Source organism: Dromaius novaehollandiae, chromosome 1 (genome assembly GCF_036370855.1).
Source record: "Dromaius novaehollandiae isolate bDroNov1 chromosome 1, bDroNov1.hap1, whole genome shotgun sequence".
Classification (NCBI taxonomy): domain Eukaryota; kingdom Metazoa; phylum Chordata; class Aves; order Casuariiformes; family Dromaiidae; genus Dromaius; species Dromaius novaehollandiae.
The window spans coordinates 68,407,591-68,421,740 of NC_088098.1; positions in this window are offsets into that span (position 1 = coordinate 68,407,591).

Consider the following 14,150-nt stretch of genomic DNA (forward strand, 5'->3'; position numbering starts at 1 on the left):
TCACACTCCTGGAACTTGAGGACACTATCCAGGAGAATAGGACTGAAGTCTCAGATCCACTGTCTTTCCTTCCTAGACTTTTGGGCAAGTCACATGTATCTAGATTTGCAGAGAATTTAAGTTAGTGCCTGGTATGTGTGTTCTTTAGTCTTTCTGTGCACAGACAAGCTAACAGTTCTTCCTGATCTCATAGGAATTCTATGAGAATACATTAAAATTATGAATAAAAAATACAATTTGGCTTCTAGTATCTAAGATATGGAAGAGTTATATGTGACCATGTATGTGTAAAATATCCACAACCCCAAATGAAACTCTTTCACAGTTAATACAGGTTTGTTTCACAAAAAGGGAAAAGCATTAAGACACAGGAAATAATATTCTAGTCATATTGAGATTTCAAATTATGAACCTGCAACCTCAAGCACGCTGCTGTGTTCTCATGCATGAGTTCTTCTTTACCAGCAAAGCTTCGCAAGCTACCCACACAAACCACAGATCAGTGCGCCAGCCCTTACAAGCCTACAGTTAGGTATGCTTAGGTATGCTCATCTCAGGTTTCACTGGCTGCAGGGAGGTTATGTTTCAGGTAGGTATAGCCTTCTGGGGCAGACTGGAGGTAAAGCAAGCTTATTCACACAGTGTTTATTCTTAAACACAAGGAATTTAGAAGCCTGCAGAAAACAACAAGCTCTAGAGTGCAGTGCTGCTCATGTAATTTCACTGCTATCTGGCCTCTGTGCTTAGGTCAGACAAATTTCCTGACTATTTGGCCTGTTCTTTTTTCCACATATTGACCTCTCTTTCACACAGAAGCACCTCTCTTGAACTTTACTTCAAACTTTGCTTCCCTGTGTACTGCCAGGTGCAGAAGAGGTTTAGACTCTAGTGTCACAACCTCTTTTAGTTTCAAATATGGCCAACTGAGGCAAATTTGTAAGTGACAGAAATGTGGCTGAGACCAAAACAAGAAGCTTCAGCCTTCTTGGGACTGTGGAGAAACTCTGAATGTTTGTTTACCTCACTTGAATGCTTTGTGGAGCCACAATAGCCGATCAGACCTTCTAAGAAAAGTATCAGGCCTCTTTTCCTCTCAGCTATCCACAGTCATTTTCACAGGAATGGTAACTTTTTTGAAGGGCAAAGATGGCTTCTCTGTTTTTCTCTTTTCTTCCTTCCCTTCTTCTACCTACAACATCCAGAGAGGGAGAGAGATGAAGAGATACAGGACACTCCGTTCATCTCTCAACCTTTAAAAGACGGGAAATTCCACTTCAGTCATCTTCCCCCACTTTTGAAAGGAATGGGGGATTTTTTCAGACTCTTGCCTGCAAGAGGGAGAAGCGACCTTCACAGCATCTCAGGTTGACGGAAAGGAGTAAAGAATATCAGGAAGTCAGAGGGAATGAGTAAGCAGAGGTAGCAATGACATAAAACCCCTATTGGGACTGGAAAGCTGGGAGGAATTTACCTGTCCAATGGGGATAAAAGGTTTTACAAGTGCAGGACAGAATGAACTGCTGCCCAAAGGTTGGGTTGATGCAAGATTCAGAGCTTCTGCATCATTCAGAAGGGCAAAATCTCCTTTCTCCACAAGCCGGTGAGAGGTGAGAGCCCTAATTATTGCAGAAAAATATTTGCAATGAGTATGGAGAATTAAAAAATAACAAGCCCTAACTTTGAATTATTTTAGTTATCTAATTCCTTCTGATCCTTTGAGGTGGAAAGTGTTGGTGTTCTCTACAGAAAATCATTAAAAGTCAAAACTTACGGTTCTAGGTGCACATCATTAAAAGTTGATTGCTCCTGAGGGTTTTCTTACAACTTCTGCGACATAATCTGTCCACTGAGGAGTAAGACTTTAATTCCAAATGTATGGAGCAGGCTATACTAAGGTCTATATTCAAAAAGAAGAAGGAAATATGAATTAGTGTTCATTGTCATGAATGTTCATGACTGAAAATTGTCACAGTGGTGCATTCTGACATCGGTCCTCCAATTATTCTGTCTGGGGATATGTGGACTGTTCTTTTCCTATGGTTCATTTTTTGCCTGCAGGCCCACATTACTTTCCCATGAAAGTCAATGTGTAGTTTGGAGTCCTGTGCTGACAGAAGGTTGGGACAGGGCTAGGTAATGTACCCAGATCTGGAATTTACTGACTGAAAGAGTTTGAGGTCTTCAAAGGGTTAAGAAAAAAAAAAATCAGCCTTCAAGGCTGTGCATCAGCCACTTCTCTTTGAGTGGGGAGTTGACAGCTAGGCCTCCTAGAGAGGGCCTGTAGTAGAATATGCTGGGTTACAAGAAAAGCCTTTGGTTTCAGGTAAAAATAATTTCTGTCTGGAATGAGATAGTCAAAAGGAAGGTGGAGGTGTATGAATTAGCAGAGATTTGTAGTTTACTTTACCTTGGACTGAAGATACAATTAGGAGAATGCCCTCTGAGAAGCTCCTCTCTCAGAAGTCAGACTCACAGAACCAGAAATAGAAACTCTTGTAGATGTCTTTAACTGCTGCGTTGTCCTGTGTGTATCATGAAGTCATTAGGACGCTCTTGACTTTGAAGTGAGTGCCATAGATAACTTACATTTAAAAACAGTTATGTTTCAAGTCATAAAGTTTCCTTTTACTATCTTTCTTGCTTTATAGTATTCAGCAGGTGATAAAAATCATTTCTTGTTTCCAACATATTTGAGTTAATTAGTAAATATCTTCTACAAATCCCTGTGATCATGGAAGTACTCAAGTCTAAAGAAAACATTTTTGCCAGTTCACTGTAGATAATATTAATTTTGCTTAAGAACTTTATTTAAGACTTCACATTTGCAACTTACTTTTAATTATATTCTCATTAGAGACAGATATGAGAAGCACAGCTTATTTCAAGTATTTATTATTCATACTTGTATTGTTAATGAATTAATGCCTGAAGTGCATCTGCACTAAAAAGTCACCTTCTTGTTCATCAGTTTTGCATGTCCATAAAATAAATGTGATTGCTTAAGGTACTATATTACATAGATTAAGTGCCACTGCTTTCCATATATAACATCTGCATGCAAATTTATTCTGTTGTTCTTTCTTAAATAATTAACATTATCTGCTAATACATTTCTGCTCAAACCAATTCCTCTCATAATTATAATTGAGTGTGCAGCACATATTCACTGAGCATCTACAGTTCCATTCTTTCTCTTCCCATCAAAAGGTCATTTTGAAGATACATCAACAACATGCCTTCTATGATCTGTAAGCCCTGCAAAAGACAAACTGTTATTTCAGCCTCTGGGCTGTAGTTCCATATGCCTAAATCCATTAGAAAACATGGATTTAGCTGAACCCAGTGAAAAGTGTAATTAACATTTTTGTATTCTGTGTGCGAGAATTTATTTTCCATTATCAAAGCTACATAGGCTGCCAAATGTGTGATACAGATTATGGGACAAACTGCTTAAAATGCAGGTTTTTTCAAAACAATGTGCTATGTCCTGTGAAGTATTCATGGGGAGAATGAGAAGATTAAAATGCATAGATTCCGTTTTGCCTTCAGCTGTTTTCTGGCTCCTCTATTTAAGTCGTAGTTCAACAAAATACTTAAAAAATACTTAATTGTTTGATTAACTGTAATCATTTGATTATTTCCACTGGGAAAAGTATTAAAATAAAAGTACTATGATGCTATAGCTGGGTAAATTGGTTGATACACAACTGAAGGACCTGGTAAGGAAGGCACAGATAGCAGCAGAAATTTTTCCTTGTTTTGACTGTGAACTTTAGATTGGCCTGGAAAAAGTTCCTGTCCTGCCAGGCTTCCAGTCCTTTGCTCCAACTGCTCTTGTAAATTAATTTAAATTATCCTGTTCCATTTTATTGTCTTAGTCTATGAAACATGGATTATGAAGCAATTACTTTTCTTTAGTTTACTAAAACTAGTTCTGGAAAAGGATGCAAATGTTTAGAAATTTCAGCAAATTACAGGCTAAGTATTTATTGTATATCAGAATTCACAACAGTCGAATGAAGCACCTTTGCAACCCATGGGTTTTCAGGCTCTGAGCCATAGCAAGCTTGCTCCCTACAAGGGAGTCTGTTAATCTAGCCAGGGTGAAATGCTTTCGCTCTTCAGTTGATAACTTGCCAGAATCCCTTTTTGATACTCTTAAGCAGAGAGGGTTGGAAAATCTTCACAGCCTCATTGATCTTTCTGTGCCTTGTATGGGAAGGGAAAGGATTTACAAGGAGACCTAGGTTTGTTGGTGCTCGGTATTCCCCATTTGGACTTATTAGACCTGTTAACTGTCACTAGTGAGTCAAATTACCAGTCCTGAGAGTCCAGTTCATTCTTCTAGGTGTTTCCGTATCAACGTTAGTGAAAACGCAAGTCATTGATTTTAGGATGCCATCTTCTTCATGTGTTCCCTTAACAAAGCTAGGGAAAGCATCTGACATCTCCCCTGTCCATGAAAGTAAGTTTAGCCAGAAAAAGAGGTTTATTGTCCTGTTCTGCTCTGCTGATCAGGTGCAAGGCTGCTTAACAGGAAACCTGGACAGCCCTAGTCACATAGCTTGCTACCACATGCCCCTTTTTCCTCTTTATCCCTCCCAAGTTCATCCCTATCACCATCCTCCTCCACTCCCAAATAAACAGCTCATCCCTGTTTCCTCTTTCCCCATTGGCCCTAATTTTGCTGATTTTACACTCTTACTTGATATCTGTGATATGGTCATCCCAGTAAATTCTATCTTGATCAGCAATTCTGTTCAGATAGTACCCTCTTTTATAAGTGTATACACACACATGCACACACACACACACACACACACGTATATGCAGTATTTCTGATGTATGTCATTTCTCAAGTTGCTAGCTTGCTAGTGTAACCACAAGTCAAGGTTATCCATCTGCATATACTTTACTCCCCTTTGATAACTGCAATGCCTTACAATTTCTTATGTTGTTTTCTTGTTAGTGTAGCCACAGGTCACGTTTAACCATATGCACAAACACCCTAATACAGTGCTTTGTGAAAATTAGTGCCTGGCATGGATTTCACAGCTGTGAACACACCAGGCAGGGAATGGCTGCATTGACCTATAGAAAGAGATGCTGAAGAGAGAGGTGTGTTTGAAACTCTGCCTCCATACAGAGCTTATCTGCCTTCTTGAAGCCCTAAGTATTGCAGCCATGTAAGACTGAAAATCACAACTCCGGACTCTGAAGCTTAAGTCTTTCCCTTTAGGCAGACAAAAATGTCCTTTTTGTATTGTTTCATTTTTCTCTTAGAGGGGTGGTCATGCCACTGACCAATTTTTATGTAGCAGTAGTTTTAAGATTCACCCAGAAAATGAGAAATCATGTTTGAAGCCTTCTTAATTTAAGGAGGTTCAGCTCTGTGTCTCCTTTTTGCCAGTGCAGTGTCCTTACAACTATGCTATAAATTGGCCCAAAGTGGAAGCGCGCTCCTCTATTCCTCTAAAAATGTGTTAATGCGAACCACAGAGTACACAATTGAAGACAGTAAAATGAACAACACTCTCGGCTTAGCTGGGAGTTGTCAAACTGCATTCTGATCCCTTCTTCTGTATTTTAATCCAATGAAGGTTTAAAACAAATTTTTTAAACTTCCCATAAATGCCTTTTGTGGATACAGTATAGTATAATTCTTTTTAGGAGAAGATAATTAACCACTGCTACCTCATACATGCATTGGGAAAGTAAATACGTGAAAGACTGTGGTCTGCTGCCGTTCTGCAGTAGTGGAGATTACACATGTACCATCAGATGGTCAGAGGGAGGGAAGAAATCAGGTGGAGAATGAAGGAGGGAAAAAACTTAGATTTTTGTCCATCATTAGCATATTTATTTTAGACTTTGAGGTTATTTTTAGTACTCGCTTTTTTAAAAAAGATCACTTCTAAGAATTTCCTAAAGATGCTTATAACCATTAAAAGGATTTTTTTGAATTCTGAAAATACACAGGACCATATCACAGGAGGCACAAAGTACCTGCAAGTTTACCCCCTTAAGTTAGTATGTAATTCCAAGGTCTATCTTCTTTTGATATTGGCAAACTATTTGTATAAGCAAGAAAGTTGGAGAGGAAATAAAAAGAATTCTATATATTTAGTGTAAAATTCTGTGTTCAAAAGTTACTTTGATGCTTCTGTTCCTGCTTTATTAAGCCCCTCATAGGCAGCGTAATCTTTAAAATTTTAACTCCCTTGAAGAAGTTTCCATATTTCATCTTCTTCTAAAAGAACAAATTATTAACAATGTCATACTGTAAAAATGTCATCTAAAGACATCATGATATGCTAAATAGGAAAGTGCTAGAGGCTGTAAGCTTTAGGTCAAAGGATAGTTATTTGTAGCTCATTAGTATGATGAAGTGAAATCTGGAATGATATTAAATGTTTGTTTAAGACATAATTAGTGGGAATTTTTGCATTTTCAATACTCCATACTGATCTGTAGTCTCATATCATCAATGGCAGAAATGCTTTTTGGGGTCTATTATTTGCTTCCTCCATAGGCAGGCAAACAATGTAAAAACCAGGTGTATTACTTAGCACTTGTTTGCTTTTATTCTTTTTGCCCCCTCTCTCTTTTCTCAGCTGTGGAAGCCTGAATGCCAAATAATAATTTCACAGGAGACCTCAACTCAGCCTGTCCTGTTTCCTTTCTTCCCTTAGGTACTTGCAGAAGAATCAAATAAAAGCTGAATTAGCCTCATGATTTGGGACACAGGCAAAAAGACAGCTTCCAGGTTGGAGTGACATGAATACTAAGCACCTCAACGGCTGTTGCTCAGGTTTATGAGTCTGAATGCTGGTGGTCTGTTTGCTCAGGTCAAAAGCAGAATAAAGACTTCACACCAGGGATTTTAGCTGGACTCATTCTTTTTGATGCCAGGGAAGATGGAATGAAATAATGGATTCCACATTTCCCTTGAGAGGGAGGCTGGTGTAAATCCCTTTCTCCTCCCACTCACACACTGCATGACTTATGCTGCTTCCTCACTTTAATGGCTTAGCCACTACCTCGGCCTCTGGATAACTATTACTTCCTCTCTTTAAAGCCAACTCTGGAGGCAGAGTTGCAGACCAGACAGTAAAAACTCTCCTTCAGTGTTTTAGGGGGAAAGGATGAAGGTCTTGTCTTTCACTAGCACGCAGAAAAGAAAGAGGACTGGGCAAGAAAACTGGTGAATGTGAGCACCCACACAAAAAATAAAAGGAAGAAGACAGAAAAAAAAATCTGAAAAAAAAGAAAGAGTCCTTGTTCTTAGAGTATCATAGTGTCTGACCCTTCTATGAAAAAAAAAAAAAAAAAAACCCACAGAGAATACAAGAGATGTAAGATGAAAACCTTAAAGAACAAAAGCATTAAAGAATATTCAGAGTAAATACAGCGGTCTCTGTAGCTTGCATGTGCTTATGTAAGAATGATGCACAAAAATAATTCAGTGAAACCTGTGTATTTTTAAAGAAAAAGAATGAGCAATATTTGCCATCCTGCATGTAGCCATTTTTTTAAGAGTGAACTACTTAAGATAGTTATGGAATTAAAAAAAAAAAAACTGTATGACCAATGGCTTGCTAGTCATTAATTTCAAAAGATATGTTAATTAAATACTGTGCATCAAAACATAATGTCATTGCATTAGATATTAGAAAGACATATCTTTTTCTGCACTAAAATATCCCATTTTACACTTAGGCCAATTTTGGACATTTTCATCTTTCTCACTCGAATTTAACTACTCCATTTTATACCAGGTAAAAATCTGGCCTCAGGATTTTACCACTGGTGGGGCAGATACTGATTGTTGTCTAGATTTTCAATTATGCTGCAATAGTAGTTTTGGGGCAATGGCAAGCAAGAATCTCCCATCCACTTGGTATTAAATCCATCTAAAACTTTTGCACAATAGAGCTTGGCACTGAGATTTCTAAGTACCAACAAACCTAGTCTTGAAACAGATCCATTACTGCTCTGTCCAAGGAGCTAAGACCCAAGCTAATGAGTTTATGTATGTGCAGCGTGAAGCTACTGCGGCTAGTCTGCTTTTAGAACTCATGTCCTTTCTCTCTTAGTATCCACAGCTGTGTTGCATAGTAAATATACCAGCATATACAGTGCTACCTCAGGGGTCACTGCAAATGCACTGTGGACATGAAATGCCCTATACAAGACAGGGTAAACCTGCCATTAGAAAATATATTTGGCGGGAGACGGTGGGTGGGGGGGGAGGAATAAGCTACATATGTGCATACTTAAGAAATAAGAAAGCCAAGAAAATTAGGAGAGCTAAAAATTGCAAAAGGGCTAAGCTTTAATTCACTGACAGGATGCAAGCTGTAGTCAGTTATTCAATGTTTCATGCTGTGTCATTGAAGAGTCATCCTATGTAGATTTCAAATAATCCTCATAAGGAACAAGGTTGCAGTGAAAGGCATATTTGGGGGATTATTGAAAAATAAAAGCATCCAAGAAAGATGAAGCTGAGTACTCTGGGTACATCTATAGCACTGTACACATTTCAGCATAATCAAACTTTCCACGTGGAAGAAAATTTAATGATCCGATAATAATTGGTTGACAGCTAAACTTTTTCCCTGGTTGCCAAGTAGATTTACAAATACACAGTTAGAAATACTGATTTAGCTACTGCATCTAATGTAATTATGGAACATTGAAGGCTTTGTAAGCAGAATTTGTCAGACTCTGCATACTTTCAAAATAACAGCAGGTACTATATTTTCAGAATAGCAGACTTTGAAAGGACTGACTGATAGCTTAAAGCATTGCACTTAAAACATTTTTGATCACAGATTATTTTAAATCCCTCTAAATCCAGTGTTATTATGTGTAAACATAATATACCTCATGATAAGAATCTATCCCACAGTTAAATACTTCCATATTTAATTTAATTTAATGTAGTAATTTGTTTTAAAAAAGACATCACTTGTACAAATCAGGATAGCTTTACAAAAAATGTCTGATTTCACTTTTAATTTTTATTTATATTAAAAACATATGTAAACACCTTAATCATGCCAAATCATGTGAAATATTACTAAGCATATCTGTTCCCAAAAGCTTACAGTCTGAGCAAAGGCTTGTTTATATACATGATATATTTCTGTATATTATATATATACATATATATATTTCTGTAGCTATAACAATGTCAGTTTAGAAGCCTATACATTAAATGTCTGATATGGACATGTTTATCATGCTTATAATGGTATTGCTTATTCTAATGAATTCCCAAGAAGAAGCTTTACCTGTACCAACATATTTACAGTCCATCCATCCTATAGGTTATATTATCAGTATAAAGCCACATACCTAAGTAAGTGAATTAATGTAATGATATAGAAATACTTGCAATTGCATAGTCAGACATCTCAAGGCAAATAAAAATTAATAAGTAAAGTACAATTTGGATTGTTGGTCAGGGAAAAACAGCATCAGAAAAATCAGTTCCCACTAGTGAATAAAATTGTAATAAGTCATAATTCAGTCTTAGGTGGGAAAAGCAGCAAGCCCATGGAGGTAGAATCTGCAAGAGTCTGCCCAGAGAGAGAGGTTGGAATTGACATTAAAGCACCAGCATCCAACATAGAAGGGTAGTAAACTGAGGTCCCATCCTCATTCCCTATGGAATCAGATTTATCAAATACACAGAGAGAGATCAATCAGTATACAGTTCCTGTCCAGTCTCACACTGCTCCTGCGAAAGGCTGGGGAGAGGCATGAGCTACTTCTGCAAGTGCTATTCAGATAAGCCATTCCCACCTTTCCTCATATCTGTGCACGCGCTCTGCAGAGCAGGCTGTAGGAGGAACAAATGCCTGTGGTTATGGCAGGCTGTTCCCTGAGATATGCATTTTTCCTTAAGGCATGTTCTACATCACATTGACAGGACATGTCACATAACAGAGGAGGAAATATCTCACTCTCAGGAGAGACGGTGGCCAAAAGTATTATGCTGTTGCTACAGTAATTCTACTGGCTTGCTTGAGGGCTACTTCAAAAAGAGCATAGCCTGAAAAACCCATAGGACCACAACTTCTCTGGGTCCCTTTCCAATATTTCACCAACCTCACGATAAAAATATTTTTTCTTGTACCAGGTCAGAATTTCCCACGTTCCAGCTGGTGCCCGTTGTCTCTTACTCTTCCACTGTGCCCCTCTGAGAAGACACTGGACCTGTCTTCTCTGTATCCTCCCATTAGGTAGCAGTCAATTGACATTAGATCTGCCCTTTGCCTTCTCTTCTTAAGGCTGAACCAACACAACTGTCTCAGCCTCTCTTCGTACATCCTGTGCTCCAGCCCTCTAAACATCCTGTTGGCCCTTCACTGCGCTTGCTCCAGTACGTCAATGTCTGTCTTGTATTGGGGAGCCCAAAACTTGACACGGTTTTGACACAGTCTCCAGACACAGTCTCACAAATGCTGAACTGAAGGGAGCTCTTCAGTCAGCCCAGCTTTACTAAGCAGATTTCTTCCAAGTGTGTGAAGACTTCCATTGAAACTACTAGTACGGAGAGCAGGGAGATAATCTCTTCTTTGTTTCTACTGCTCCAGTAATAGTCACCCACGCAGCACAGAGAGATAGGAAGCAACTGGGTTACAATGCACAGGGGTAAGAAGCTGGTGAAAGATGAAAGAGATAAGTTAAAAAACTGAGACTTGGATAAGGACCAGAGGCAAAAGGATTCTCTAGCCACAGGACCTCCTTATAGCTCCTGAATTTGATTTTGCTTTTTGCACTTAGCTCTGAAATCCATTGGCAAAGTATGTACTTACCTTCTAGCTTATGGGTAGCTCTACGACCTTCTTGCTTTGTTAACTGAAGTGACAGACACTTGCACTCGTAGCTAAATGATCCACTCTTGTGCATGTAAGAAACATGTAGGAATTAATGTTGTTTCACATTTCAGAATTCTTGTTTTGATCAGTTTGCTCTTTGAAGCCCCTAGGAAATTATATTTAAAATCTATCTTTAAAGAGCAATATATTGAAAGCCAAGCACTCAGACGTGAATACTTTTAAGTATTCATACTTTCTGATGCAGTCTTAAGCTGCGCAGTCTTATATTAGTGATCTTCAGCTTGGTTAGTTGGTTTGTTGGTTCGTTTGTTTTGTGTAAGAGTTCTGTTTCATTCTTGCTTCATTCATCTGAACAAATGGGGGAGAAACTTTAAATTTTCTCTCTTTCCAGCATGAAACATGTTAAGATGAAAGAAGGAAGAACCATATTTTAAGGCGCGCTATTTTTCAAATGTATTGAACAGCATGTATTGCTGTACAGAACTCAGAACAGAATGGTACAATTTAGTACCCCTGACTTCATCAGAAAACTATCAGCTCCAATTTCCTATATATAAAGGTTCATCTCACATCTTTGTGAAAGTACTTGAATTGTCACTGCAAATTCTCAGTTCTGTCATCACTTAATTGAAATGTTCTGGATGCAAAAGAAAGACAGTTAAATCATTAGCTCTTCAGTAACATACATTTTCAGCTTTTCAGTTACTGGGTGTTTGTTCCTAGTATCAAGAAGATGGACTACGTTTCCGGAAATCAATTCTGTTCTCATTTAAATCAGAGGACCTTGCTATTGCCACATATCCTGCTCATTCTTCAAAAAGATTTATTACAAAACATGTAGAAATTCAAATGAGATTCCCTGAAAATTTAGATTCCCCGAAGGCAAACTCCGTAGTATAAGGCCTCAATCTTGCAATAGTGTCTTCTCACATGAATCTCTGAAGACTGCTGCAAATCTCCACTGGGGTCTCTATTGGAGAATATAGGATTGTGGCAAACTACAAAGAGGAAGCTTCTGCTGACTGCCATTTTGGCTAAACCAGGAAAATCTATATTTCATCTAGAGACTAAAATTAAAAGCACATTAAGACTGAAATATCTCATCTACACAGTGTTAAAAACACCCACAGAAAGCTTCATGGATTGTTGGATTGTGTACCAGAGCAGAGGAACAATAACTTCTTTATTCTTTTGTTTTAAACAGGTGACCCAAGTAAAAGGAATTCATCATTACAGCATTCCTTGTTATTACTTCAAAGCATATCCATTGTGGCGGGGGCAAGGGGGGGAAAGGAAATAGGGACATACTGCAGTTTTGTACAGCAGAGCACTCTGGGCAAAACTTATCACAGAGAAACCCTGGGACACTGTCACTCACCAAGCCTTCCTCTGTGCACTGCTGTGAAACAGCACTGCTCATTGAACTAATCGTTAAGCCAGACATTTTCACCTTGATGTACAACTCCCTCTTCACCAGCTCCTAAAAGGGGAAGAAAATGCATAAACTCTAAGCTCATCCACATTTCGTACTGCTACTTCTCTGCCGAGAAAGCAAACAGTGAGTAATGAGTGCTAAAAGAACCTGGCAATACATATGGGATGTCACCTCCTCTTACATTTGGGGAAAGGCCAGCAGTAATCAAGGCCCAGAAGTTTTAAGGTAAGAATGAATTAAAGGCAATTACCCCAATTGTAGGTTACCTTCACAGATTGAGAATATGTGACCTTTATTTCATCTGCTCTTTCATGATTAAGGATTGCTTATATTCTGGTTGTTTGTGCAAGCAAAAAGCCACCTTTCCCCTAAAATATCAAACAAGTACTTGTAAGAAGTTGATTAACTGACATAATTAATTCTTACTTTCCCTCTGGGCTAGAATATTACAGTTTGACATACTCATGCCTTTTGAGCCAGAAAGTACAAGGGCATGAGGGGAATTCTCTAGAAATCCCCAGAAGGCCATCTGTTCTTCTGTTTGTAGGTTCCTAGGAAAAGGGAGCTTTTCTTTTTAAGTGAATTTGAATAATTCAATCATGGTTTTAAACTAAAGGCTGAAAAGTCAGTACCCTTGCTCATTTGGGGATCAAAATGAATTCTTCTGACCTTTCCAACAGATATCACCCCAAAAGGCAATCTTCTATTATTGAATTTCAGTCATTCACCAAACCTTTTGAACTACAGCCTTCAAAATGCTGTATATTCATTTATTATGGACAGTTACATATTACATAATAACAATAACAATTGATTTCCTGTCCCTAAGGTTATCAAAGGCCATCTAAAATTTATGAATGCCTTTCATCAAGTTTCCAATTTGTGAATTCCCAAGAGTTTTGGTCCTAGCTAGAGTATTTTATCTAGCATTACTGTCAAAGTGGTGAATGGGTTTCCACTGTTCATACAGATGATACTAAGGCCAGCTGCCTTGTTCTGAACACTGAATGGAAGGTTGAAGCGAAGCCATAATCTTAGTCCTTTTTGTCTACCCAGCTCCTTTTACTGCATCTCTGTGTTGTGAAACAAAGTAATTGTAGTTTGCAGGTAGTTTGCCCACCAACAATAGTTCAAACTGCTAAATTTCACTTTGATATCTAAATTCAGAGGAAATCCAAAATAATTTTAAGCAAAAAAAAAATTAGAGTTATATGAGTTATCCTTTTTGAGTAGAAATTATATCTATGACCCATAAAGTGTTTACTCACATTTGGTTTTCTTGAAAAACTTGCCTTTACTCCTGTCTTTGTCAAGAGATCCCTAGATGTGATGTAGTGTTGTTTGTGATATATTACCTGCTTGAAGTCTTGTTTGTTGTGGTTAGTCATCAAGAACTCACTTGCTGAGAAATGTATTTTGTTTTCCTCATGTCCCTGCCTAGTTGACCATAATTCATGTGATCAGAAGGATGATTCTGCTTGAGAGAACCTATCTCCATTTTTTTTCAGATGTAAATCACATTTATGTTGAACTCAGAAATCTTAGAAGTATTCTATTTCTCTTCTTTGTGTCTTTCTACTCTGTCAGATTGTATCCTAGTAAATTTATTGTCTTCTCTAATTTCTTCATGGAGTCTCGTATTTATTTAATACAAGAATCTCTCAGTCTCACAAGGGAATATAGCTGGATGTTCTTATGCATTGATTCTCGTGTACCATTGTAGAGAACTGGTACTAAATGCGGTTTTGTCTCAACACTGCTGCTGCTGCAGAGCTGCCACTGCCAAGGCATGTCCGGCAATGCTGCGCTGGTGCCCCCAGGAGCCGTCCGCGAGGTAAACAACCTCGTGCACCTGCATGGGGGAA